Source organism: Thamnophis elegans, chromosome 1 (genome assembly GCF_009769535.1).
Source record: "Thamnophis elegans isolate rThaEle1 chromosome 1, rThaEle1.pri, whole genome shotgun sequence".
Classification (NCBI taxonomy): domain Eukaryota; kingdom Metazoa; phylum Chordata; class Lepidosauria; order Squamata; family Colubridae; genus Thamnophis; species Thamnophis elegans.
In genome coordinates this window covers 54537554-54564165 of record NC_045541.1, presented here as the reverse complement: position 1 = coordinate 54564165, position 26612 = coordinate 54537554, and positions in this window count along the sequence as shown.

Genomic DNA, 26612 nt, shown 5'->3' with positions numbered 1-26612 from the left:
AATTTAAAGTGTGGTTCAAACTCTATTATTAGTATTTATTTTTCCTTAACATTTTTCAATGCAATTTTTGTAATATATTTATATATTCATAATGTGATTCTTCACCCAAGCCTTTGTCATTCTTTGGCTTTCTTTTCTTTGTTCCTTTCCAGGTTTGTTTTCTCTGCCATCTCTGTTCCTTTCTTTTGTGATGCTTTTGAAATTTTATATTGTTACTTGTTTTCAAATGCTTTTAACAATTTGCAAACTATGGGAGTTAGGCAGTAATAAATTGTTATTGTTACTTATAGTCTTGAACATAAATTTCCATAATTTATATATTTTGTGTATTTTCCCCTTATTTTCATATTTAACCTTTTCTAATATGCACATTTTCTAATAATTTTTACAAAGACCATTGAATACTATATTCAAAGAAACACACAATGTGTATGCTCTGTTTTAACTGACACATTAATTTGCAGTACAATTTTATTTCATTTTATGTGTATTATTTTTCAGTAATTTTTTTTAAAGTCATGGTTTAATTTTTGTGATCATATATTTCAAATTTCCTATCTAGATTTAAGTTTATTGAGATCCTGCTCAATAAAGTATTTTTGACTAAATGCAAATAGACATATAGGGTTCTTGATTATAGTTCTTCTACTGAGGTTGGACTATAAGAACTTCTTCATTCTGCTGTTGTATTTACTACTAATCTTCTTGGCTTTGGTGTGCTTGATGTTGTTAGCCGAAGGAGGCTAAGGTATCCTCAGTGATTGTCTTCATCCATATTCGTGATGTTATTTCCACACAGCATCTTGATTTTTTTCCACTATTTTTGTCCTATTGATGGTAAGGGTGGCACATTTGTCCAGTCCAAACTCCATTGGCTGTATATACAAACAGTGTTAGCAGTTATTCCAGTTCAGATGGTGCTTTTCCATATAGCTTCAGATTATCCTTGTGAAGGAGATTGGATAATCTGGCAGATGTTTTTGATGTTTGATAGCAATGGCCTGACTTGTTCAGTATTGTTGACAGAGGAATCAGTGGAACAACAAACAGTAGTTGTGATAGTGAGTTTCCTTGAAAGATTCCTTTTTTGATGTTAACCTCTCCCAGTCTATCATCATTGAACAGCAACTCTGCCTTCCATTATGCCATTAATCTTTGCACAAAGCTTCTGATGTTATTATTATGGTTGGTTGCTCAGTCAGCCAGAGGTTTAGTTTAGATTTGGCATTTCTGCCCACTTATCAAGTCCCTCCCAAAGACTTGAGATAGGCAGATGTATCCCACACAATAACGAAGCCAATCATAGTGTAAGGGAAATGCCAGTTGGAGCAGCCAGATTGGAACACTTGTTCTTCCAGATTTAAGGGTTTCAATTTCCATCAGCCCTGAATATCATGTCCAGTCACAAAGAACTGTGAGAGTATACATTATGGTAATACTCAAAAGCATACAAACAGCTTTCAGACTGGAAAAACAAATTAGACTAAAAGGACAAATAGTCTTAAGAGGATAAGGGAGCTTCCTGAATTAAGTTTTCAAACTAATTGCATATTTTACAGGATGTCAGCATATCTAGCTATAAAATTGCTATTAGAAATATGAGAAGGTAACAATTCTATTAACCCAGATAATTCAACGAATCTAAATAGCTAAATGATAATAAAAATATCCAGAGTATTCATATCAAGCTAAAATCCAATGCAAAACTTTTGTATGGTGGCAGAAGTTTCTGGAAGTCATGTCCCCAAAGCCAAGAAAGCTGTAGCTTGACCTAAGTGTAAGAGGCCCTTGATGATGGCGAACCTATGCCACGCGAACCTATTGTGATGGCAAACCTATGCCATATATCCCCAAAGTGGCATGCAAAGCCATGTTGCCTGGCACACGTGGCATCACCCATTCCTCTTCTGGGTTTCTGGCATGCATGCACACATGATTAACAGCTGGCCTTTGTGCAAGCGGCAGTGCCAAAAACTGGAAGAGCTGGTCTTCTGGTTTCCGGTGTGAACATGCACGCCGGCCAGCTGATTGGCACTTGCGCATGCACGGCAGTAACCAACAGACTTGCTGGTACTTTCTGTAACCAGAAGAATGCATGCCGGAAACCGGAAGTTCATTTTCCGTTGTGCACATGTCCCCTGGGCAGCTCCTCTTCCTTGTCACGGCCCAGATAAGTGCATACAGTGCTCCCTCTTTGGCACTCAATGCCACATGCCCATGTGCACACTCCCTTTACAGCACTCAGTGCCGAAAAGTTTTGCCATCACTGCCCTATACCTTAGGAGCGTCTTTGAAAAATGTGCCATGCTGAAGTCCAAGTTCAGCATATACGGTATAAGTCAATAAAAATGATTATATTCAGACCTGCAGCTATTGTGTATATCATCCAATCACTACAAACAACATTAATCCCTCCTAGTGCAAGAGGCTGGATGCAAAAGAGATTGTGGATTTATTTCTGCTTCAAAATATAGAAGACATTCCATCATTCTGCAATCTTTCTCATTCACAATTCCATCTTTGGTTTCTCTCCCATATCTCAGCGTTTCAGCACACCATATCAGGTATCAGATTTATTGAGCAGTCTGTGATGCAGCCCATAAATAATCTCACACAAAATGAAGATGAATTTTAAACTGCCACACCCATAGCTGTGGAGAGAAGACCATCGCACGTGCAAGAAATGTGTAAATATTTGTAACAGTGTGATATAATGGGGGGGGGGGGATTAATTATATGAAAAGATGAAGATTTTTTTGAGCATTCCATTATTCTGCTTACTCTAAGAAAATATTTTTAAATCATCAAGTCAATCATACCTGTTACTTTTTTAAAAAATATTTGAAAAGGAAATATAAAGAATCACGAAGGAGAAAAAGAAAAAAAATGATATTGATAGACAAGGAAAATAAAAAAAATCAGCAAGGAATTATTAAAAACATACTAGCTTAAAAATTATACTCTTCCCTCCCATTGAGTCCCAACTGTTAATTGCAGTCAATGCAATTTATAAGTGTGAAGAATTATTTCCAATTTCTATTTATTTATTTTTCCTTAGAAAACATAAAACATTTTAAAAACATAAGGAAAAGTAGAAACCTCAGGAAACGAAAAGGTACTTTTAAAAATTGTACCAAGTTTTGAACCAACCTTCCTTTTTTAAAAAAAAGATTTTTATTAACAAACATGTAAAATACACACACACACACAAATTAGATGTACACCACATTTATACAATATAGTACGAACAGGAACTTCCTGTTTTTTATAATAGCAATCATCAATCAATACCGCTCACCTTCTATTATTTCCCCTTTCATTTAGATTTCACCAACTTTCTATTTACAAGAAATATAGCCTTTGTGCTATTAAAGCATTCATGGAAAAAATAGCTTAAAAAAAACCTTAAGAATCAAGGCAGTACAATTTTTTAAAGCTGATAATTGTGCCTATATGTATGTGCATTCTGGTACTTTTATCACCCTCCCTCCCACCTCCCTGTGTCCCTCCCTGCATCCCTCCCTGCCTCCCTCTCTCTCTCCCCACCCATATAAAACTAGAGTAGAATAATAGTTGGAAGAGACCTTGGACAATTGCCTACTCAAGCATGAGGTCCTATACCAGTGATGGCGAACCTTTTTGTAAAGGTGTGCCAAACTTGTGTCCGTGCACTATCACACATGCGTGGATGCCCACACTTACAATTCAATGCACCCTGCCCACCTGCACATGCGCACATGACCCATGCCCCATGCATGCGCACATGATACCCCCCATGCAGGGGAGAGCTATTTTCCTCCCCATGCTCCGGAGTCTTTCCTGAAGCCTGAGGAGGGCAACAATGGCCTCCCCTGGCCCTCCGGAAGGCCAAAAATCATCTGACCGGTGTACGCATGCGCACTGGAGTTGATGGCTCATATGCCAGCAAATATGGCTGAGTGTACCACCTGTGATATGTATGCCATAGATTCACCATCACGATCCTATACCATTTTGGGCAAATTGCTTCCAAATCCCTTATTAAAAGCCTTCAGTGATGGAGCACCCATAACTTCCAGAGATAAGTCACTCCACTAATTAATTGTTCACACTGACAAGAAACTTTTCCTTAATTCTAGGTATGCTCCAGTAGCTTCCATCCATGACTTCTTGTCTTGCTGCTTGTTTTACCCACAGGTTGCTTTGGAGAATAGATTGACCCCCTCCTCTCTGTGACAGCCCCTCAAATTTTGAAAGACTGCTATTATGTCACCCCTAGACCTTCTCTTTTTTACACTAGAACCTATGACACCCGTGCCCAAAGTGGCATGCAAAGCCATGTTGCCCAACACACACGATCTTGCCTGTTTGTCTTCTGGGTTTCTGGTGTGCATGTGCATGCACCGATCAGCTGTTCTTTGTGCACGCAGCAGTGCCAAAAACTGGTGTCCTTGCCAGCTGATTGTTGGGTGCCCATGAACACCAGAAACCGGAGTTTCAGCTTTTCCAGAGTGCAATCCTGGCGCATGCGTGGCTGTGCCGAAAACTGGCCTACGCGTGTCTGCCAGCCAGCTGATCGTTGGGTGTACATGCACACTAGAACCCGGAAGTTTGGCTTTTCCAGAGTGTGGCCCTGACAAGTGCACGCACGAGTGCGTGACATTTCCACATGACCGAGCGATGAAAAAGTTCACCATCACTGGACTAGACATTCCTGTTTCCCCAACTGTTAATTGTATGGTTTAGCCTCCAGCCTCCTAATCATTTTTATTCCTATGCACACCTACCCTCTGACAAGGGCATAAGAACAGTAGTATTGTTCATCAAGAGGACTTGGTAGACTGTTCTCTAAACTGAGTGCCTTGCAAGATTAAGATCTAATCTGGCTTAGATTCAAGCCAACAGGCATTTTAAATGTTAGCATTTCCTCTGTTTGACATTGTTAGGAAATAGCCAGATTCATTGGCTTTAAAATGCTAATATGAATGAACAGATAGAGGATTTGCAATCCCAGAAGAGTTGGGCAGCAGCAACTTAAACAATAACAGCAGATCCGCCTTTAAATGCCATGAACATAGAATAGGGTCAGCTTTAAAGGGCATAGGAAGGAACTTCGTAGGCCAATCTTTATGCAAAGTAGTATAGCATTCCATTCCAAGGGTTGAACAACCATTTCCTTTTTGTTTGCTTCTAAGTTGCAACTGCCCAGTTCAGCAGAGAACTTTCCACTTGCAAACTCTGATTTCAGAAACGTGCATTCAGTCACGAGGATTTGAATGCCCTTTAAAAGACCTTTCATTGTGATAACTGCAACTTTTATATTTGTATTTATTTTCTTAGCTCAGTTACACTATAATGGAAGATGATGACCTTCTTGAATCAAAAATTGGGAGAGAGAGAGAGAGAGAGAGAGAGAGAGGGAGGGAGGGAGGGAGGGAGAGAGAGCGGGAGAGAGAGAGAACAGGGATGAAAATACAGACACTAGCCCCACAGAATACAGTAGCTGCAGCCTTCATTCAGATATACCCAGTTCCCATAGGTCACCAGAACTGAGTCCTTCCCTTTTCATTGTGAATAATGTCCTAATGATTTTCTTTTATCATCAAAAAAGGAGAGGGAAATTGATGGAGTTCGGTCAATGCTCTATTGAATAGCCAATGGGATTCCAATACAATGTCATTTGGTCAGATGTGTACATTTAAATATTCCTGTTGGAAAGAATAAATTACCATTTGACGTACCTCTTAGCCAGCTTCTTTCTGGCTGCTTGTATAATTTCACTCCAAGTTCTCTGATGGCCTTAGCACTCAGAAATTATATACTCTGCTGGGATTTGCAAATCCTGTGTTTGTTCATTCCTATTAACATTTTAAAGTCAATTAATGTGGCTGTTTCATACCAATGTCAAACAGAGGAAAAGCTAACATTTTAAATGGGCATGGACAGAGTTTTGCAGTGTTACCAGACCATTATATTTTGCAAGAACATTGCAAGGCAAGGATATACAATTCTGCATATTCTTCAACTGTGATTCTATCAACCACTAGAATTTGGATTGACAGAATGGGTTGGAGGAACACCAGTCATGGTCCATTCCTGTAGTAGAGGAATCCATCTACATTCACATTATTTTATATCTAAAACTTGCTTACTCTGCAAGACACTTCTGGGAATGCTATGAATATTGAAAAATGTTGATGGCTTTGCATTCTTTGAGATAACAACTTGTGAGTTTTGAAAGAACAGTAATGAGGTTGTACCTAGAGGGCATTTGGCACTCCTGGCCAGTATGCAAAGTTGATGGCATCAGCTTTGTGAGGTTCCAGATAAGGTTCTAATTGACCTTTTTGATTTCTATTTTGGACCTGTTCTAGATAACTCTGATATGAATTTTCTTTTCATCCTATTATATTCTTACTTGAGTATGTTTGGGGAGAGCTATGTGCATGATTGAAACATGTATACTGACAAATGAGAAAGGATAAAAGATTAACTTAACAGTTGTTTGGAGTGTGTCCCCATATGGTTAGGCTCACCAATTTGCTTAAACAAAGTCAGGAACAAAGATAGTGTAAAGGAAAATGTGTTTGCGATATCCTGAAAAGAGGGAAAAAATCAAGCTAATTCCAATTATGTTAAGTGTTGGAGCAATCTAATTGTTCATGTGTGATTGTGTGTGTCAGAGGTGGGTTTCCTACCAGTTTGGACTGGTTTGGCAGAGTAGGTAGTAACTCGGCCTGCCATGCCCCCGAACTGGTTCTCTTGGCAGTGCTGTAGGCATCACCATCTTGTTTTTTTGCTTCTGCACATGCGCAGAAGCATTTTGAGTACTGTGCATGCACATGTACGCACAGCGTGTCCCTGAGCGAACCGGCAGTAGCCTCTGGTGTGTGTGTCCCTGTGTTGTTTGCTGATTGCATTAAAAAAATAAACCTCTTTAGAAGATCCCCCCCCCAACTCTTTAGGAGTAGAAATACATGACTGACTCTTTCAAATATTCACATAAATATATGAATATATAATAGAAATAGTCTTTGACTTATGACCACAATTGTGACCAAAACTTCTGTCCCTAAACAATGTGGTCATAAAGTGAGCCACATCCAATTTTAAGAACTTCTTTTGTGGCTTTGTTGTTAAACAAATCTCATCAATTCCCCCATTGACTTGCCCCCTGTGAGGGTAGCAGATGGTAATCATGTGACTCCAGGATCCTGCAACCATCAGAAATACATGCCCATTGCCAAGTCCCTGGATTTTGACCATGTAACTGCACACATTGTGATGGTCATAAGGGTAAGGACGATCATACAAGTAAGTCATTTTTTCAGCACCATCATAACTTCATCTGATCGTGAAATGAATAGTTGTAACTCGAGGACTACCTGTAGTATCCTCCTCTCCCAACTAATTTGTTTCTTGTTACTGACTGCCCCATTTTGAAGAGATGTTTTTATGCCATTGGGGAAAACTATCCAAAGATGGCAGGATTATAGATGATTTTAGAAACTTTAGTAACTAATTACTATCAAACTTAAATTATTGATTAGAATGTAAATACAATAGTGATATGAACAATTAATATTATTACAAGTGTTAGTACTACTGTTATTATATTATTAGAGAAGGTAAAATCAATAGGAAGGCAATGTAGAATGGAGAACTATAAAGGCTAAACATGAATGCCGATACAGAAGGCTGTATAATTACTTTATATTGTTATGTATGTTTTTTTTTGTTGTTGTTGTCTTCTTTCTGTTTTTAAAGGTAAAAATGTTTAATAAAAACTATTTTTTAAAAAATTAAAAAAGCAAAAAAAGATGATTTTAGAGTGGTTATTGAGGAATAGGTGTTTTTAAAATACAATTTCAAGCTGGAAGTCTAGTGGGTAAAAGCTATTTATTTATTTATTTATTTATTTATTTATTTATTTATTTATTTATTATTAAAATTTATATGCCGCCCAATCCCGAAGGACTCCGGGCGGCTTACAAAAGAAGAAAAAGAGAAAGAAAAAAAATAAGAAAAAAGACAGTTTAAAACACAAAACCAAAGCAAGCTCCTATTTCATATCAAAGACAATAATGGTGTCTGTTATCATTTAATTACTGAGACTGTAATTATAAATAAATTCACATGCTTAGTTCTAGACTATTTAAACTGTAGCTTAGACTGCTATAAACTCTGCTTTAAGAAGATACTGTATTGGCCTAAAGCATATTTACAGGATATAAAAACAATTAGCACTTCGATCATATTTTATTTTATCACAATGATTTAATATTGTGCAGTATTGGGAAACAATTTAAGTGGCGGAGAGTAATGTGTCCTTGACTCTTATTTTCCATTCAGATATTCTAGCATGACATCACAAAATTAGCAGATGTCAGTATTGCACATAGCGATATGTCTCCTCAACTCAAACCATTGAACTAATGACACTCGTTGACAAACAACTACTCATTAAGAAATATCTTCCAGCGTTTCCCAGATTTAGGCATTTTGGCCTAAAATGACTGTCTCCCTTCCCTCAGAATTACTTTTATCTACCACACAGCAAAGTGATTTATACAAATTGCCAATTTGCTATATGGATATTATTGGTGGAATCAAGTGCTTCATGCAGGTCAAAGAGCAGAAAAATTTACTCTCTTGCTTCCTCAGAGAATAGATCTCTTAGTGAGTTTCAGGCTGAATAATTTGAGGATTCACACAGGATTCTGAACCTAAGGGAAATGTTAATGTGCAGCTGGTAATTACTGCCATTTATTACAATGAATCTTGCTCTGTTGCTGAATTTATTATTTATTTATATTCTGCCTTTATTATTCTTTATTTAAAAAAACTCAAGGCAGTAAATATATATATTCCTGCCTTCCTCTCTTTTCCCCACAACCTTGTGAGGTGAGTTGGGTTGAGTGAGAGTGACTGGCCCAAAATCATCCAACTAGTTTTCATGGCTAAAGTGGGACTAGAACTCACAGTCTCCCAGTTTCTAGCATGGTCCTTAACCACTACACCAAAGTGAATTTTCTCTCTGTTCTGTATCAGCATAAAGATCAAACTGTATTTTCTACCTAGTCTATATCAGCATAAAGTTTGCTGTGCCCCTTTTTTGATCCTTATGCTACCTCTGTTGCCTCTGGTTCAAGTCACTGCAATCATTTGATTCCCTCAGAAGCCTATTATGCTTTATACACCTTAAGACTCCCTTTGAGTGTTAGAATTGGGATAATAATTCTTTAATGCCAATAGAGGTCCCCAAACAACTTAAGCCTGCCTCACTCATAGAATGGACATGAGATGAAGGTAACAATCAGGAAGTAAAACAGAAAAAAAGATACTGCCAAAGTATGCTTGATCAGAGGAAAATGGGGAAAGATCCCAAATCCTGCTGCAGCCATAAGCACAAATGACTACTGACAGGGGTGGGCTTCAAAAGTTTTAGCAAGGGGCTCTCTGCCCAGTTGTTGGGTGGTCATGGCCATGGTGGGTGTGGCCTAGTCGGCCTCCTGCACCATGGTGGGGGGTGTTTTTGCCTTCCCCAGACTCCAGAGTTTTTTCTTGAGCCTCCAGGAGGGCAAAAATGGCCTCCCCAGGCTCCCGAGGCCCTTTGGAGGCCGGAAACAGGCCTGCTTCTAGCCTTCCCGAACTTCTGGTAGGCCCGTTTTTCACCCTCCCTGAGCCTCTGTGCGCGCCCTGCTCATACATGCATCTAAAAAGGGCCATGTGGGAACTCTTGGGAGTGGAGGGGGGGCGGGTAGGGGCTAGACAGGAGTGGGATTTGGTGGTTTTCCGAACTGCAAAGAATCTTAGCTAGAGGTTCTCCTGAACCCACAGCAGCCTGCCCCTGGCTACTGATATATATTGTCAGTGTTCCAAGTAATACAGCCAATACAGTTCGGCTTTGGGCCTAGCACATATAAAGTTCAAGGATGACTAAAAAATCTCTTCTGAATACTGAGCTAAAAACTCCCATAGCTATCAATGGATAGTTTTTATTTTTTTTGGCAAATGATGGGTTCCTGAAACGGTTTCCCCCTCACTGTCTTTTTATTCATCTCTCGTCTTCCCTTAAGCAAATAGCCATGGAATGTCAATGCCAATTGTCCCAGTAATAATTCAGGAGGACATTGAATTATGGTCTTTCAGATCAAAGAGATCAGCACATAAATGGACCCAGTGATATACCTATCTGATCTGTCTGTTGATTAATTCCTTCTTAATGTTACTAATTTTCTCCATGCTTAACTAGGCTTCCTGACTGTTAATATTTCCACTGATATTATCAATAGGCATAATTCTTTGCTCTGATTAGAAATTGTTAAAGGGATCGCATAAGGAAAGGAAGTGCATTACGCCAGAATCGAACATGTAATCAGTACCAGTATGCCAGTAGAGGCTCTCTCTCTCTCAGCCTCTTAGCTTGTAGGAAAAAAAATTATTTGAGAGCCAAGAAGTAGGAAGAAGAATGTAATAGGGATGGTGCCTATGGAGGGGAGCTAGTGTGATGGACTTCAGCAAAGCCACAGTTTCTCAGGAAGGAGGGAGCATATTCCAAGGAGAGGGCAAGACAAGAGGATAGGAGACAGTGAAAGAGACACTCATTTGTTAGAGTGAAAGTAGTAAAATTTTAGTCTGGCAAGATTCTTTTTATTGGGTGTAAACAAATAAAGCTGGACTGTCTATGTCATTGTTGGGCTGGACCCAATATGTTCTTCTGGACCACTCGAAGGAACATTAAATAATTTAGAAGCAAAAGGACATAAAAGTTCTAGCTTTTGGGTCACTTTTAGATTCTGGACGAGACATGATTGGAGGTAAGTAGCTACTACCAAAATCCAGACATTTCTCTTGTAAGAATGGGCAATATTCTTCCCTTGAGACTAGTAAATGGAATATTAGTGCAAAATAAGTGCCATCCAGACCAGTGATGGTATAGCAGAAAATGAGACAAGACCAGCTCTTTGTCAGAGGGAGAGGTTTATTTGCGCAAAGATTCAGAAGTGATTGGTCAAGCAAAATCTGAACCCCAAAGGGCAGTTGTTTACAGTCTTTTATACTCTTAGCCAACTTATCGATCATCCCCAAATACCTGGCCTTCCTGTGTCATGTAGACCCCTTTCCTATGTCATGTAGACCCCTTTCCTGTGTCATGTAGGCCTCGTACACAATCTCCCAAAACAGAGACTGGACATTCATTACTCAATTACCTCCCCACATTGATACCAATATCCTGTTTCAGGTATTGATACCAATATCCTGTTTCATTTGTTTTAGTTAGGTGAAGCAAACAGAACAACTAATCTTAAGGGTAATCAATCCTTTTTCCCATTCCACATGGTAAAGAAACTTTTAATACCCAAATAATCTGTCTAATTGTCAAATTCTTTTTTAGTGAGATTCAATTTTTTTTGCTACCGGTTCTGTGGGCATGGCTTGGTGGGCGTGGCAGGGGAAGGTTATTGTAAAATCTCCATTTCCAACCCACTCCAGGGGAAGGTTACTGTAAAATCCCCATTCCCTCCCGATCAGCTGGGACTCAGGAGGCAAAGAATAGATGGGGGCAGGGCCAGTCAGAGGTGGTATTTACCGGTTTTCCAAACTTCCCAAAATTTTCCACTACCAGTTCTCCAGAACTGGCCAGAACCTGCTGAATACCACCTCTGATCCAGACACAAATACTTTTCTCTCATGCATATGCATATAAAACCCACCACTTCCCTTCTGCAATCATAGCCTTCTAATACAGAATGGTGCAACAACTGATTCTAATGTGATGATCATAAACAGATCCTGAAAACCAAATAGAGTGATCATTTGTTAATTACAGTACTGATTTCCAAAAGTTATTAGCAGTGGGAAGTCACTACCTCTATCTGTCATTACAGTTCCCACTACACCTAACTGTTGGTTAATTGAATTATCTCCTGCCTGGCAAACAGCAGTGTTTGTTGCTTCCTATCATTAATAGTTATCTATTTTCTGGTTGTCTCCTAATTATGCTGATCAAAGGCCAGTGGGAAAAGTGTACAAGGCTTTTCACGGCTTTATAGATCACATACGTGAGATGTCATCTGAGTTTGCTCCCTGTTTACATAAGAAAAAAGAAAGACCGAAACACATCACCTCCAGCAGCCAACACCTGGATAAGCAGGGATTAGTACCAAGTAACAATTGAGCAGAAAGCAATACCCTAATCAAGAAACCAATAGGTAAACAGCACATACCTACCTAAAACAGGCAGAGCAAGTTGCAGTATATAAACAGGGAGCAAACCCCACACTCACTTGCACTGATGATGTTGCCTAAGTGGGTAATGAAATATCTGCAAGGAAACAACCAATTTCAGAGAGCACCAAGAACTCCACAGTTCAACCCTGAGCTATTTACTGTATATACTCATCGATATGTGTATAAATCAGCAAAATCCAGGAAAGCCCTGTTTTGGAAGGCATGTCAAAACACTTGTTGAGAATTCTAGGGACAAATTAGCTGACCATTTCCAGTATACCTAAACTGTAGGAAAATCAGTGGTGGTATTCAGACGGTTCAGACCGGTTCAGGCAAACCGGTAGTGGTGACCTGCAGGTGGCCCTGCCCACCTGCCCTGGGTCTATGCCATCCTATTTGGCCATGTTTTCTAAACTGCACACATGCATGCAAAGCGTACACATGAGCAAAGTGCATGCATGGAAGGCCACGCACATGCACAGAAGGCACACGTGCTCATAGTTTCAGTATGCGACAAACCGGTAGTAAAATTATGTGAAACCTGCCTCCGAGGAAAACTCCTATCTGTAAACATGACAGTTATGCAGCACTGGGAGTGCATGAAAGCAACTGCCTGTTCAGCTTGCATCCCTCTTCTCATACCTAAGAGAAACATTGAATTAATGAACAACTGATCACTATTTGGTTTCGGGATCTGCTTCTGATCCCCAGATTGATGCATCATTCTTGTGTACGTTGGTACCTTCAGTGATAGTACTCACTATGTGTTGGTAGAGTAATGATTATTAAGTATTCATCAAACCTAATTTAGTAATCTTTTGTATAAAACAATGGTTAGATCCCACTGTTCCTTTATCTGGTTGATAATTTTGAGATGAGCCCTATGCGCTGCATTTGTCTTGGTGAAAATGTGTTTCAGTAATTGTGTATTGATTTTATGTTTTAATATTGTCTTAGCTGCTTTGAGTGAAAGATAATAAGAGAAGCAAACAGGACATTATCACCTTTAATATTAACCTTCATGTCTCCCAGGCATAAGTAGTCCTTGTCCAAGGAATCAAGAGAAAGGCTTGTCATTGTTACAGTGGCTTCCCTTTAAGTATTTTCAGTGCTTTTCAATACCTGCTTTTCAGTACTTTCCTCCCTTAATTAAAAATAACAGCAGCAGCAGCAGCAGCAGCAACAATAACAAAACAACCAGAGTTGCAACTACAGTCACAACAGAAAAAGGTGCATAGCACTGAAAACTCTGGACAACCAAAAAGGATAAAGTAGAACCTGGACTTCCCAAACATGATCCTCTATATAGCTAGGATAATTCATATTTGGAATTTAATCCTGTCCTGGCTTTGTGATATTAGATACCATCTCCATAGAGAGGTTGATCTGTTGAACCATTAGCATTCTTGCATGGCTGCTCAAGATCAGCTTTGACTATTAGTCATCACTCTGATTTTTAACAAGGTAGGCTGCAGTGAAGATCTATTACTATGTATTATGTAGGTTTATGTATATGGGTTCAAAAATCAATGTTGCTGCATGCCCTAAAGTAAATGTATGGAGTCTTAATTCAGGAACCATCTACTTTCATGTGAAAGCAAAATAAATTTATTTGTCAGTCTGAGACTTTTCCTGAATGTCACAAAGATGCCAAGTGTGACTGTAAATTGGAGGCTTTTAATGTGCTAGTCCGCACTTACAGAGGTCTGGGAACTGAGGCAAAGTAAATTTATGGGAGATATAAGTTACAATCACTCATGTCATTTGGAATGCCCTATTTCCTGGGATGGGGCAGTGAAGGAATATACTGGCTAAAAACTGAATTCGTTTATACTGCCACCTTTCAACCACAAAGAGAATTCCCTCTGCTGCTTCTTCCTTTTTTCCATTCGTATCATAGCAACTCCTGGATTCATTATTTTCAGCCTTACTTAATGCTGTTGCAAGCAAGCATGGTTGTACTGAGTTAGCACCCGGAAACCTGAAAAATATATTATAATTAATTATTATTATTATAATTAATATGCTTCCCAATTAAGAGATCTTCATATCTGGAGTTGGAAGGTTTGGGAAGCCTTGCATTTCTCATTATCCATTCCCAAAGCTTATTGTTGTGGTCTGCCAGTGGCCGGTGGAGCTGGCAGCAGAGTCGGACAGCGAGAAGGTTCGGGATGAACATGCACCAGTCCTGGAGTCTGGGAAAGACTTGGATGAGGGCTGTGCACCAGAGCCAGAGAGGGGTCTAGGGCCATCTGGAGTTATATACTACATCCAGAGCCTCCAGAGTCAGACAGCAGTGAGGCAGAAGAACAGGCTTCCCCTGTTCCCACTGCGTGCATGCACAGAGCTGTCAGAAAGCAAGAACAATTAAGACAGAAGGGATGACTCGGGTGATTGGCCCCTCCCATAGAACATAAAGGAGGAGCAAAGGCACGTGAGCCTTTGCAGGAAGCAATTTAGTTCATGCTGGTCAGTTTACCTTCTGAAACTCCATTTGACTCTTTGCTCCATGTGGCCTTGCCAAACTAACTGCCAATTAAATCTTTGGCAGCATTTCAAGAAAGATAAAGGTGGGTGATTATTAGCCTTATCCCAAAGGACTTTAGCAGCCTACTGTAGGACTCTTTATAAATATTTGTGACTCATTACGGGCTGTGAATGAACATAATTCACAGCCTTTGAAATAAAAAGAGGGTTTGGGGGACTAAGCGTGTGCTTTTTACTGTATCAAGAAGCCTAGGTCAGAACACTTATGCCGCTGTTCTTTGCAGGCTGACAGTAAGAACCAGGCCTTGTCTAAAGTTCACAATATCCCAGGCTTCCTCCTCCTTGTTCTCCTTCAATAAGGTGAATTTCCAAATAATCAAGAAATGGTTCTATATGACCTGGGTCCAGTTCTCAGCGATTTTTGAGCTCCCCTTGTAATTCAGGAGTTGGCACTCATAATCAGTTGTGATCAGGGGTGAAATCCACTTAACTTTACTACCGGTTCGGTAGCAATGTGAGCGTTCGCGCATACACGGCACCTCCCATGCATGCACAGAGCATCAAAAATGAATGTGATGATGTCCGGACAGGGGGCAGGAGCCTGCTACCAAGCACCTACCAAGCACTTGAACAGCAAGGGGGGGGGGGGAATCCATTGTGCCACTCAATTTAGATTATCTAGAAAGCAGGAAATAAAGCTAATATAAATCGCGCATCACAGCTGATCATCGGAAAAACCAGTTTTCCCAAACAGGTTTCATTTTTGTTTTACTACCAGTTCGGGTAGTAGCATTTTTATACTGGTTTGGGCAAACCAGTCTGAACCGGTAGCATTTCACTCCTGGTTGTGATCCATATTTGCTACATCACCATAATCTGTTTGTTCGTCTGTCCATCCTTCCAACCGCCTCCCCGTCTCCCATCTGTCTCTAACATTTATAATGTAAGATTTTCTATACATACTGAAACACCAGGGATTCATTTAATAAGTACAAGAGTCTGGTTTGCCTCAAAACTACCCTTATCTCAATGCTGTTTTATTTTGAAAAAGAAATTATATAAATCAAGAACTTGGCTGCAAAGTCTTATTTGCAGCATAAAGAATTTTTTTTTACGAGTAGGTAATAAAATGTTGGCAAGCCAGATTTGCAGTTGGATTGCTGACATCACAGAAATACCTTGCAAAAATGTTACCTCCCTCCCCACTCTGCCACTGCAACTATATAATGTGGCATTTTGAAACCACTATAAATCAGATACTCCTTTTGCTCAATCAGAGGGAGACCAAAAGTGATTGGATGGTCAGATTTAATGGCTATGTTCTTTCACTTGCTAGATTATGAGTGAGCATTTTTCGGTGACCTTTTACTAGCATTCAAATGGGAATCGTGACAATATGCTGAACAGAGAAGACATCCATCTAAAACACCGAAAATTGAGGGAGGAAAAAGAACACAAATGTCCACTAGGTAGTGAAATGTGGTCCCAATTAATGAACTGGAGAGAGAAAAAAGAGTGAACTCAGAAAGTACAAAGCAAGAGTTAGCTATGGAGTGAAACCTTCTGGGGAAACGAAGCAGACTAAAGCTATAAGCAGTTTCTACATTCTACATTTTAGTTATTGTAAGTACGTTAGGTAGACAAGCTGGAAACTAGATGGGTTTGATTACAACAATGAATGCACCTCAAAGAGACCTAAACAGCCAAAGATTGATGATCTTGGAGGGAATCTATCCATCTGGTTGCTGAGACTAGACCAGTGATGGGCAACCTTTTTGGCGTGGTGTGTCAAAAATCGGCAAAAAATTGAGCATAACTCGCGTTGTGTGTCACTTCGACAAAAACATAATTTTGCGCAATTTATAGTTTAAACTACAAAAATATATAATTGCAATATAATTGTATTTAATAAACCAAAAACAAATTATTTAACATAGCTGCTTAGTAACTTCTTTGTTCATCAGTCGATTTCGTATGTTGCCCTTGATATTATTATCAGTATCACTTACCAACGGTCCTGCTTAGCAACCAAAATGTTGGCTCAGAAACTCTGGCATTGAAGCGTGCAAGTCTTAAAGCTGTCAAGTTACAAGAACCTTGCACCTCTAACCCTTTAGGAAAAAAATCCCAGGGGTCTTCAAACCTGACAGCTTTAAGCCTTGTGGACTTCAACTCTTCAACTAAAAGAGAGACTGATAAATATTAAAAAAAATAAAACCAAAAAGCAGCTACTGCAGTGGCTTAGAATTTTACTCAATTACTGTTGAGCCCATGGAAAGTTCTGCAGCCCCAGGAGCAAAGGAAGGGGGACGGAGAGAGAGAGATTGGCTGTTTGGGGTGCTTGAAACCACCTGGCCCTCCCCAAAGGAAACCCTCATTTGCAGGATGAGCCTCGACTGGTTCTGCCCAGCGGGGTTACCCCAAGCGCCATTGGGCAGCGACGGATGCTTATCCTTTTTCCTTCGGCTGCTTCAGCTGGGACTTCAGACACCCCAAGGGAGGGACTTTATCGGGCCTCCCCCTCCCCACCCTTTGAATGAAGGTGTGATATGGCTCCTCCATCCCTGCTCTTTAACCCAGCCAGAATTACAGGAGGGCTGCCCCCGTTCTGCTTTCCGGGGTGGATCTTAGCCGAGGGACACCAAGACCCCAGAATGGGTGGGGGGTGGGGGAAGAGCTTCTTGACGGAGGCCACGATCGACTTTTGGAAGTTGTGTTTTCGTAAAATAAGATTAACCTTTGGATGTGTTTGTTCCGCTCGGCCAGCGGCGTTTTCTCCCACTTAATCCCGGCGGATCCTGATATCTGAGCTGGAAAACTGCAACCCCCCGGAAATGATGATGCCCCGCTGAGTAGCTGGGACTTGCAGAAAAAGGCTGCAGAGAGAGAAGCGTTCGATCCGTAATCCGTCTGTGGGGGGCGCTGGGGACAGGCCGGGCCCCTTCTTCCCACCTCTATCCCCCCCACTCTTGAGGGACAAGCCCTTTCCCCTGTCCCAACGGTGGAATTTGAGGCTACCTCTGCTTTCCCTCTCCCTCCCTCAGTTGTGCAGCAGCGGCAGCGGCAGCTCTCAGCCTGGGCGGCAGCGTCACGCAGGCTGTGGAAGGAGGGGGAGGAGGAGGGAACCAAAGAGAGCTTTTACCGAGTCTGCGCCCCACAGCCAGGACCGTCCTGGCGCCTCAAGCCGCGTTTCTTCCTGCAAAGCCCTTCTGGCGTCAAGCGGAACTCTCGGGTTGCCCGAAGGGCTTTGCAGGAAGAAACGCGGCTTGAGGCGCAAGGACGATCCTGGCTGTGGGGCGCAGACCCGGTAAAAGCCTCTCTTTGGTTGGTTCCCTCCTCCTCCTCCTCCTCCTCCTTCCACAGCCTGCGTGACACTGTCGCCCAGGCTGAGAGCTGCCGCTGAAACAAGTTTGGGGAGCATGTGCGTGTCACCCGAAATGGCTACGCGTGTCAGCACTGACACGCGTGTCATAGGTTCGCCATCACTGGACTAGACAATGATTTAATGGCCTTGAATTTATCCATCCATCCATCCATCCATCCATCCATCAAGTTCTGCTAAGGTAGTTTAGCAAAAACTCTTGAACCATTTAAATGACTGAAGCACCTCTGGGACTGAAGTACCTCGCAAGAATTCAAGCTGAGCATTTTCAGACAGCCATGTACTCTATATAGGCCTTCTATATAGGCCTTCTTAAAATTCATTCTTATCTGCTGCATTCTTCACTGCTTTTTCTCCTTTTGGAACTTATACCCTATCTCTCTGCTCAAAAAGATGTCCAAAGTCTTCAGCAATAATAAAGAGAAAGAGAAATAAAAACCATAATTAAAGTATCATTGAAACTACAGTCATAATGTGTCAATTTGAAATTACAATCAGCCCTCAATGTGGAGTGTTGCTGGAAGAGAGGGCCGTGTTTCCTCAATGATCTTGTACGTACAGATGATATCTTTGCCAACTACATACTGAACTGGCAGATGGTTGAACATATAGATTTATTATACTCGTGAAAAATGTAGCAATGTTGAGTCAGATTCCTAGACAACATTACTTCATGGGAATTTTAATTGTCTGGGATGAATTTCACAGCAGCCCCTCAAGCAGAAGGTTGGGGGGGATAAATTATGTGACTAGAAAATAGTAAAGAAGGCTGGCTCTTGCTTAAAGTCATTTGGGATTCCATTTAGCTTTTTTTTTAAAAAAACATGAATTGTTAAGAAAACATAGGATTGTGGATTATTTTAGAAGTAACTCAATGTGACAAATATACATAATACTCCTTACTCCTTTAATAATACCAGGATTCTGGGCCTGTCTCAAGGCACATGCGCTGCATTCTTCTTGATGTACCACAGGATCAATGTTCAACCTGATTTTTAGGGTAAATAGGAAGTGTGGGCTGTACATTTTTTGCTAAAATAAAGTTTTTCATTCTAGAGCCCTTCAGATGAGTTAGAAATATGACAGTCTAAAATTACCATGACTATATTGGAAATATTACTGTATATTGGAATTCTGGGAAATGTAGTCCTCAACATCTTGGTTGGAGATACTTACATCAGAATAACTATAGATCGTGAGCAGCAAATCCTAATGTTTTACAGTTCAGGGTCCATCAATCTGCCTCTGCAAGCCATTTTTTTGCAAGCCTATGATTTCCCGGCACATTTAAGGTAATGCCATTTAAAAAATGGTATTCAAACAGAACTGTTTTTCCAATCAACTTGAAGGACTGCCATTTATGAACAGGTGATAAATCTAACCAGGATCGTAAAGAAAAAAGACTTCCAATTTACTCACCTGCTGTTTACAATAACTTGTAATTAATATGGAAACAGAGTTGATTTTTCACAAAACAAATGAGTTTTTGCTAGAGAATGATTGCACCAATCACCATTATTGATTATAGTTTATTCTATACAAATGCTAATAGCTATTGATATTAGCTTCTGATAACTTTCCAGGATATGCAAAGACTGTGACTTAAAAAGTTTTTTTCTGAAGGATTTGCCCAAGTATTAATAAATACATCAATAAAACTTATATTCCTAGAAATTTGGGGGATATTCTTTTGATATTTTCAACTTTAAAAGCTTTCTTGCATATACTTGTTGCTTTAAAATAATTTTCAAAGACTACCTTTGTACTTATTTACACAGTAATATAAATTGTCAGTTTCCTCTCGCCCCTTCTTTGAAGTCTACAGTATGTTATTACAGCCAGTAAGCATGAGAATCAGATAGGATTTGAGGCTTTTAAATTCCATTCCTCCATCTAGATGATACATTTACTACAAGAATAGACAGAATAAAAACAGCAACATGATCCAAAAACATAATGATAGTTACTTAGATTACATATAGCTTTTAATAGTCTCCATGTCAAATCCTCCTCTTCCCTATTCAAACTGACTCAAAAATGTTTTTTTTTAATTTTCCTGTACTATTTTTACTTTATAAACTGTCATTTATCACAAGTAGTAGTCCCTAGCTTACCTTGTCTGATCTTAGAAAAGCTAACCAGAGCTTTGCTAGATTTGCAATTTGTATTTGGATGGAAGACAAGGCAGAAATCTCAGGCTAGAGTAGAACTGAGGAAATATCCTGAATACAGCTACTGTACTGAAGCAAAGAAAACTACATATGACCACACCGTCAAGAGGTGAGCATAGCTTTAAGGAAACTTGAAGTGACTTTCACTATAACAGAAGTTTAAGTTTGTCCTTTAGATCAGGGGTGTCAAACCCAAGGCCCAAGGGCCATAAATGGACCACAGGGTGCTTAGATCTGGCCCATGGGACTGCCCTGGAAAGCAGTGAAGCGCAGTGACATGCGGTGAAGTCCACGACCGGTGACGCAAGTGGGCAGGACCTCTATATTCTTCTTCCCCCATCTCTCCAATCTAGGCAGGGTCGAAAACTTCCCTGGGCAGTCCTAAAGCCGGGCCAGATTGCTCAAGAACCAGGAGCCCTTCTCCAGAGTTCAATGACATGGGTTTCCAAGAGCGCTGCGCCATGCCACATGGCCACCCTAGTTTCCAAGAGGACCGCTGGGGCAGGAGGTCAAATGTCGTGTCCTCCAGCATCCGTTACAAGCCGCTCCGGGAAAAAAAAACCCGCCCACCTCTTGACTTTGAAGGAGAGGAGGAGGAGGGGGGGCACCTGCTTGGGGAGGGGAGATAGGACAAGCTTAATCTCCCTGCCGCATAAGGATCGGAGGGCTCGCCTCGGAGCCTGCCTCTCTGAGCGCATGCTCGCTCAATATAGTTGGGTGAGGGGGGCGGCAGTGGCGGCGGGATTTAAGCCAAGCATCTGAACGCCTCCTCCGCAAGAAATGAATCATCTCCCCGAGCCAGCCTCCAGAGCAGCCTCGCACACCAGAAGCACCGAGTAGGTGCAGCAGCAGCTGGTGTTGGCAGAACCTGGTGCACCAGGATTTTCCTTGTGGCATTCCACCTCCCCCCATCGCCAGCCAAAATAGTGCATGCGCCGTCCACCCCCCACCCCTGCTGCACCTGAAGAGAGGGGGGAAAGCCAAGCAGAGCCCCCCCTTCCCTCGCAAAGTCCCCTTAAGCAGAGAACAAACCTGCTTTATGACGGACAGGTGCGCCAGCACTTTAAAGTGCATGCACCCACTCCCAGCCATAAAGCAGGACATGTCCTGCTTTATCGCCGGGGCGGCGGCATGCACTTTAAAGAGCATGCCGCCATCCCGGCCATACAGCAGGACCCACTGTGTGGCCGGAAGCCGGCATGTCCCGCTCTACGGTGAGGCATGGCAGCATGGCTTTAAAAAATAAAAAATAAAAAAGTGCCAGCCCGCGCGCCAGCAGAGAACGGTAAAACACACACACACACACACACACACACACACACACACATTACTTATAGTAATACAAATTACAATTACTTACAAATAATTTTGAATTCCTCCCCCTTCCCTCCGTCCGACCCACATACCTTTTCCAGCTGTGTCACAGAGGATTTCAACTCTCCTCTTGTCTGCCACGATGAAAATGTGAAAATGTAAAAAGAAAAAGGCAAGAGCTTCTCTAGCCAGGCTAGGATAGTTGCTGCTAGAGTCACCATGTGGATGATTCTGCTTAACTGTTTTAAAAAAGCCTCTAAAAAAAGTGCCCACTGCAGGAGGAGGTGAGAGAACCACGTGCCTCCTTTGCATAAGGAATTTTTCGCCTTTTAACCCTTGCTTAACTCTGCTCAAGTGATCATAAAGATAGTCTAAAGGAGGCACGTGGTTCTCTCACCCCCCCTGCAGTTAAGCACTAAGCAGAGTCATCCACTGTGAATCTGGCAGCAACTACCTCTGCCTTTTTCCTTTTAAATTTCTTTTTCTTTTTCATGATGACAGTGGTGAGGCCCTGCCTCCCCTGTCTCCCCTGACTGCACGTCCCTGGTGAAGCGGCCCTTCCAAGCTCTGTTTTTCACTGGCAGAGGGTTGAAGGAGGCTGTCTCAGCCGAAAACAGAGCTTGGGAGTCCGTTTTCACTGGCAGAGTGCTCGGGCCACCACACGTGCCCCTGACACGAGTGATGTTGCGCTGGCCACACCCACCCTGGCCATGTCCACCCCGACCTCCCAAGGTCAAACACAACCCTGATGTGGCCCTCAATGAAATCGAGTTTGATACCCCTGCTTTAGATCATAACTACACAGAAATATTTGAGTAAAACAATAATCTAGTAACCCCTGTCATCATGTCCTTGAGTTACAACAGTTTAATTACAATAGTCATAAATGTTTGAAGTTACAATGGCACTGAAAAAAGTGACTTATGGGTGTTTTTCACACTTAGTGCCCCCGGGTCATGTGATCACCTTTTGCGACCATCTGACAAACAAAGTCAATGGGGAAGTCAGATTCACTTAACAACTGTGTAACTAACTTAACAACTACAGTAATTCTCTTAACAACTGTCTCATTTAGCAACAAATTTGGGGCTCGGTTGTGGTTGTAAGTCGAGGACTATTGGTATGTAACTGTTAGCATTTCAAATAAGAAACTTTCCAAAAAACTTTAAGAGATTTTTCATATAAGATGTGCAAGCTTCTCTGTACATACAAATTGTGGTGATATTCCACACCAGAATGCCAAGCTTAAGGCCTCATAGTCTCATGCAGTCACCCTGAAGACCAGAATAGTCCCCTGAGAATTAGTCACAAAGTTGCTCCCATATTACATTAATTCACTTATATTTTAATTTCATCAAAACTATATAAATTTAATTTAAGTTTTCTTCTGCTTGTGCTTAATTTGAGTTTTCTTCTACTTCCTTGACCTGGTTCTGCCTAGGTTTTGAAATGCAGTCTCTGATGAGCTGTTAATGTCCAATTTCAGCCTTCAACTCAAAACATATTAAATATTAAAAAGTGTAGAACAGGGAGGACTGTAATAGAGCATATATAGACTCAACTGTTACAAAGTATGACAATATTCATAATATTTAAAGCAGTGACATGCAGTCAGGAGAGGCAGGGGAGGCAGAGCCTCACCACTATGATCATGAAAAGAAAAAAAATGTAAAAGGAAAAAGGCGAGAGCTGCAGTCAGGCTGAGCTAATTGCTGCCAGAGTCACTGTGGATGACTCTACTTAGTGCTTAACTGTTTAAAAAAGCCTCTAAAAAGCGCCCTCTACAGGAGGAGGCAGGAGAACGATGTGCCTCATCTAGTCTGACTTTAGGCGTTTTATGATCACTCGAGCAGAGTTAAGCAAGGGTTAAAAGCCTAAAAATTCCTGATGTAGGTGAGGCACATCGTTCTCCTGCCTCCTCCTGTAGAGGGCACTTTTTAGAGGCTTTTTTAAACAGTTAAGCAGAGTCACAGTGACTGTGGCAGCAACTAGCTCAGCCTGATCTCAGCCCTTGCCTTTTTCCTTTTACATTTTCTTTTCTTTTCATAATGACAGGCAAGAGCAGAGTTGAAATCCTCTCTGAAACAGCTGGAAAAGGTACGTGTGGGTCGGAGGGAGGGGGAGGAATTCAGACTTCATCCTCCTGGTGCAGGGCTTTGGGCAAAGGCTGGAGGGAAGTGCTCTCCCTCCCCAAGTGTAGTTTGATTGCAGGCAGAGCCACGTTGTCTTTTCAAACCTGTAATCAGTGAAGCTAGGCTGATCCTTCCGGGGCTGGGGGAAAGTTTGTGTGCTCCAGTATGGCTCTTTGACTGGCTTCCTGCCTCCTCCTGTGGTCTCCCTGACTCCCTCCAATCTAACTTTGTCTGTGTGTGTGTGTGTGTGTGTGTGTGTGTGTGTGTGTGTGTGCTTGTTTGAGAGAAAGTTTGTTTGAGTGAGAGAGGGAAGGGGGTAGGATAGATAGTCCAATCCAACTTGTGTGTTTGTGTGTGTGTGTTTGAGAGGGGGTGAGGGAGGAAGAGAGGAAAGAAGGAGGGGAAGGGAGAAGAAAAAGAAAAAAAGGAAACTTATTTCGCAAAGGGAAAAAACAAATGCTGTCGCTTTAAATCGGAACTGAGCATGCCTGGCTGTGGAATTCTGAGAGTTGAAGTCCACAGGTCTAAAAAAAATTTGAAACCCACCACTGTGTCAGTGCCTCACCAGCCATAAACCTCACTGCACATCATTATTTTAAAGGTACATCAATCTCCAAACCTAGATGGACTCTATCCTGGAATTCTAAGAGAACTTGGACAATGGTCTCTTTGAATCTTTATATTTGAGAAATGTTGATAAGTTGGGGAAGTGCCAGAGATCTGGAAGAAAACAAGTATTGACCTTATTCAACAATGTGGAAAAGGAGACTCCATGGAACTTGAGCAGACCACAAAGTAATCTATTAGTTTCAAAACAATGTAATTCTTTGATATATTTCAAAGCAATTTAATTACTAAATCGTGGATGGATTTGTCAAAAATAAAGCCTTTCCAGACTAAAATTTAATTTTTGATTGGGAAACTTCCTTAATCTGTTGAGGACCCTGTAGATAAATATATATTTTGATCAAAAAAGCATCTGACACAGCATCTCATGACATTCTGGTTAGCAAGATTTGAAAGAGTGTGCTGGAGGACTGACAGAATAATCTGCTTCTTCCGCATCTCATCTCATCTCATTTTATTTTATTTATTATGTTACTATTTATTTTTGTGCTAATCAGTTTGAACCATTTTCACTGCTCTGTAAAGGTAATTGAGTAGTCATAACAACCTAAACATCTTGGGATTTTATCCAACCCCTCAAGAAAAAAACAAAAAACAAATGGAGAGCAGGAAAAAAAACCAGAACAACTCCAAAATCTCAGAGTTTACCTAAAACTTCAAAACAGGTAAGATTTTACAGTTATGTGGTAGGTAGAAATCTCTAAGTAAAACTAAAGATAAAAAATACCATCTACACCCCAAATAGATATGAACAAACCCTGAATTGAGATTTGGAAACTGTACTGGAATAAAACAGTAACTTTTAAATTTCTCTTTCTCTCTTTATTAGGAACTAGCTGATAACCCATCTGTCAGGCCTGCAGCCAGTTCCTTTTGGGATCTTTGGCCTGCCACAGTAATATTCTATTCTATTATGCTGTTTCATTAGTGGGGGTAAGATCACGAACTCTCAACTGGGTGGGGAAAACCCAGGAAGCTCAGATTCGGGTTTTCCAGATGTGCCAACATGATTCTCTTAATAAATTGGAACTTGGAGCAATACTTTGTCTTGGACTCTGATTTAATTTTGAATGTTATTTGGAACCCTGACACCGGTGACGCCCAGGTATTTATTTATCCTAATCCTGTATTAGACAGGAAAAGCCCTGATTTCAGCAACAAATAAATTAGTTACAAATGTTTTCCCTGTGCCCCCAGAAGCGTCAAGGGAAGTGATACCACCTTTTTCTTTTGCTAGCTTTAGAAATGGCTTCTTTTCCACAATATTTGCACTAAGCTGTTTAACGTTGTAGTTCATTTCTGGTATGTAATCTGCATGAAGTATGTCATGTCAGTCTCGTAGTGGTGCAGGCAGGCCGAGTTGCAGTAATGTTTTATCAATCATGGCCATACATTTGTCCTCAAAATAATCAAAGCCTTTTTTAAAATCTCTGGACCAAATCTAATTTCTAATGTTGGGATTTTCCCCTTTACCAGAGGGAGCCCCCTTGTGGAGTACTATGAAGACATTACCATGGCAACTCCAGTGCAATGTACAGTAGTAGCCATTTTATGGCAGTACGGTAGAAGCCATTTGAAGGCACAACAGGCTGTATCTTAACAGAACACACACACCGAGATGTGTGTTGGGGATGTCTTACCCCCACAGTATTTGTTTCCAAAGAGTAAGTCATCTGTGTACCAAGTTTGGTTGAAATTGCTCCAGGCATTCCAGAGTTATGATGGAACACACACACACACACACACACACAGAGAGAGAGATTTTTAAATATAGAGATTAAGCCATCTGAAAAAATATCTTTATTAGCTTCCCTGTCTCAAATAGCTGTTGTTTCCCCAACAAATTTATCCCCAGGGCAAAATGAACAAGTCATACAACCTTCAAAGCAATTTACAATGGACATTATTGTCATAGAGTGTTTACTGACTTCACAAATAATTATTTCTTTCCCTGGATATTTAACATCTATTCTGATTAGCAGAGTAGTTAACTGTCATAGGTAATGGTGTGACAATTAATGGATATGTAGCTGGCTTGTATTCAATTGTATTCAAAGATGTTTATTTACTGTTCCTCATCATACTGGGTAAAGAAACAAGTACAAGTACAATGCCACAAGAGGAGGTCCTAGGTCCTCATAACAAGAATCAAATATTTATAAATTGATACAAAAGTGGATAGGATAGCTAATAGCTTAGAAGATGGAAGAAAAACTGAAAATGGTCTCAATAAGTTTGAGGAATAGTCTGTAAAAAGTAAAATGAAGTTTATCAGAGACAAATGGA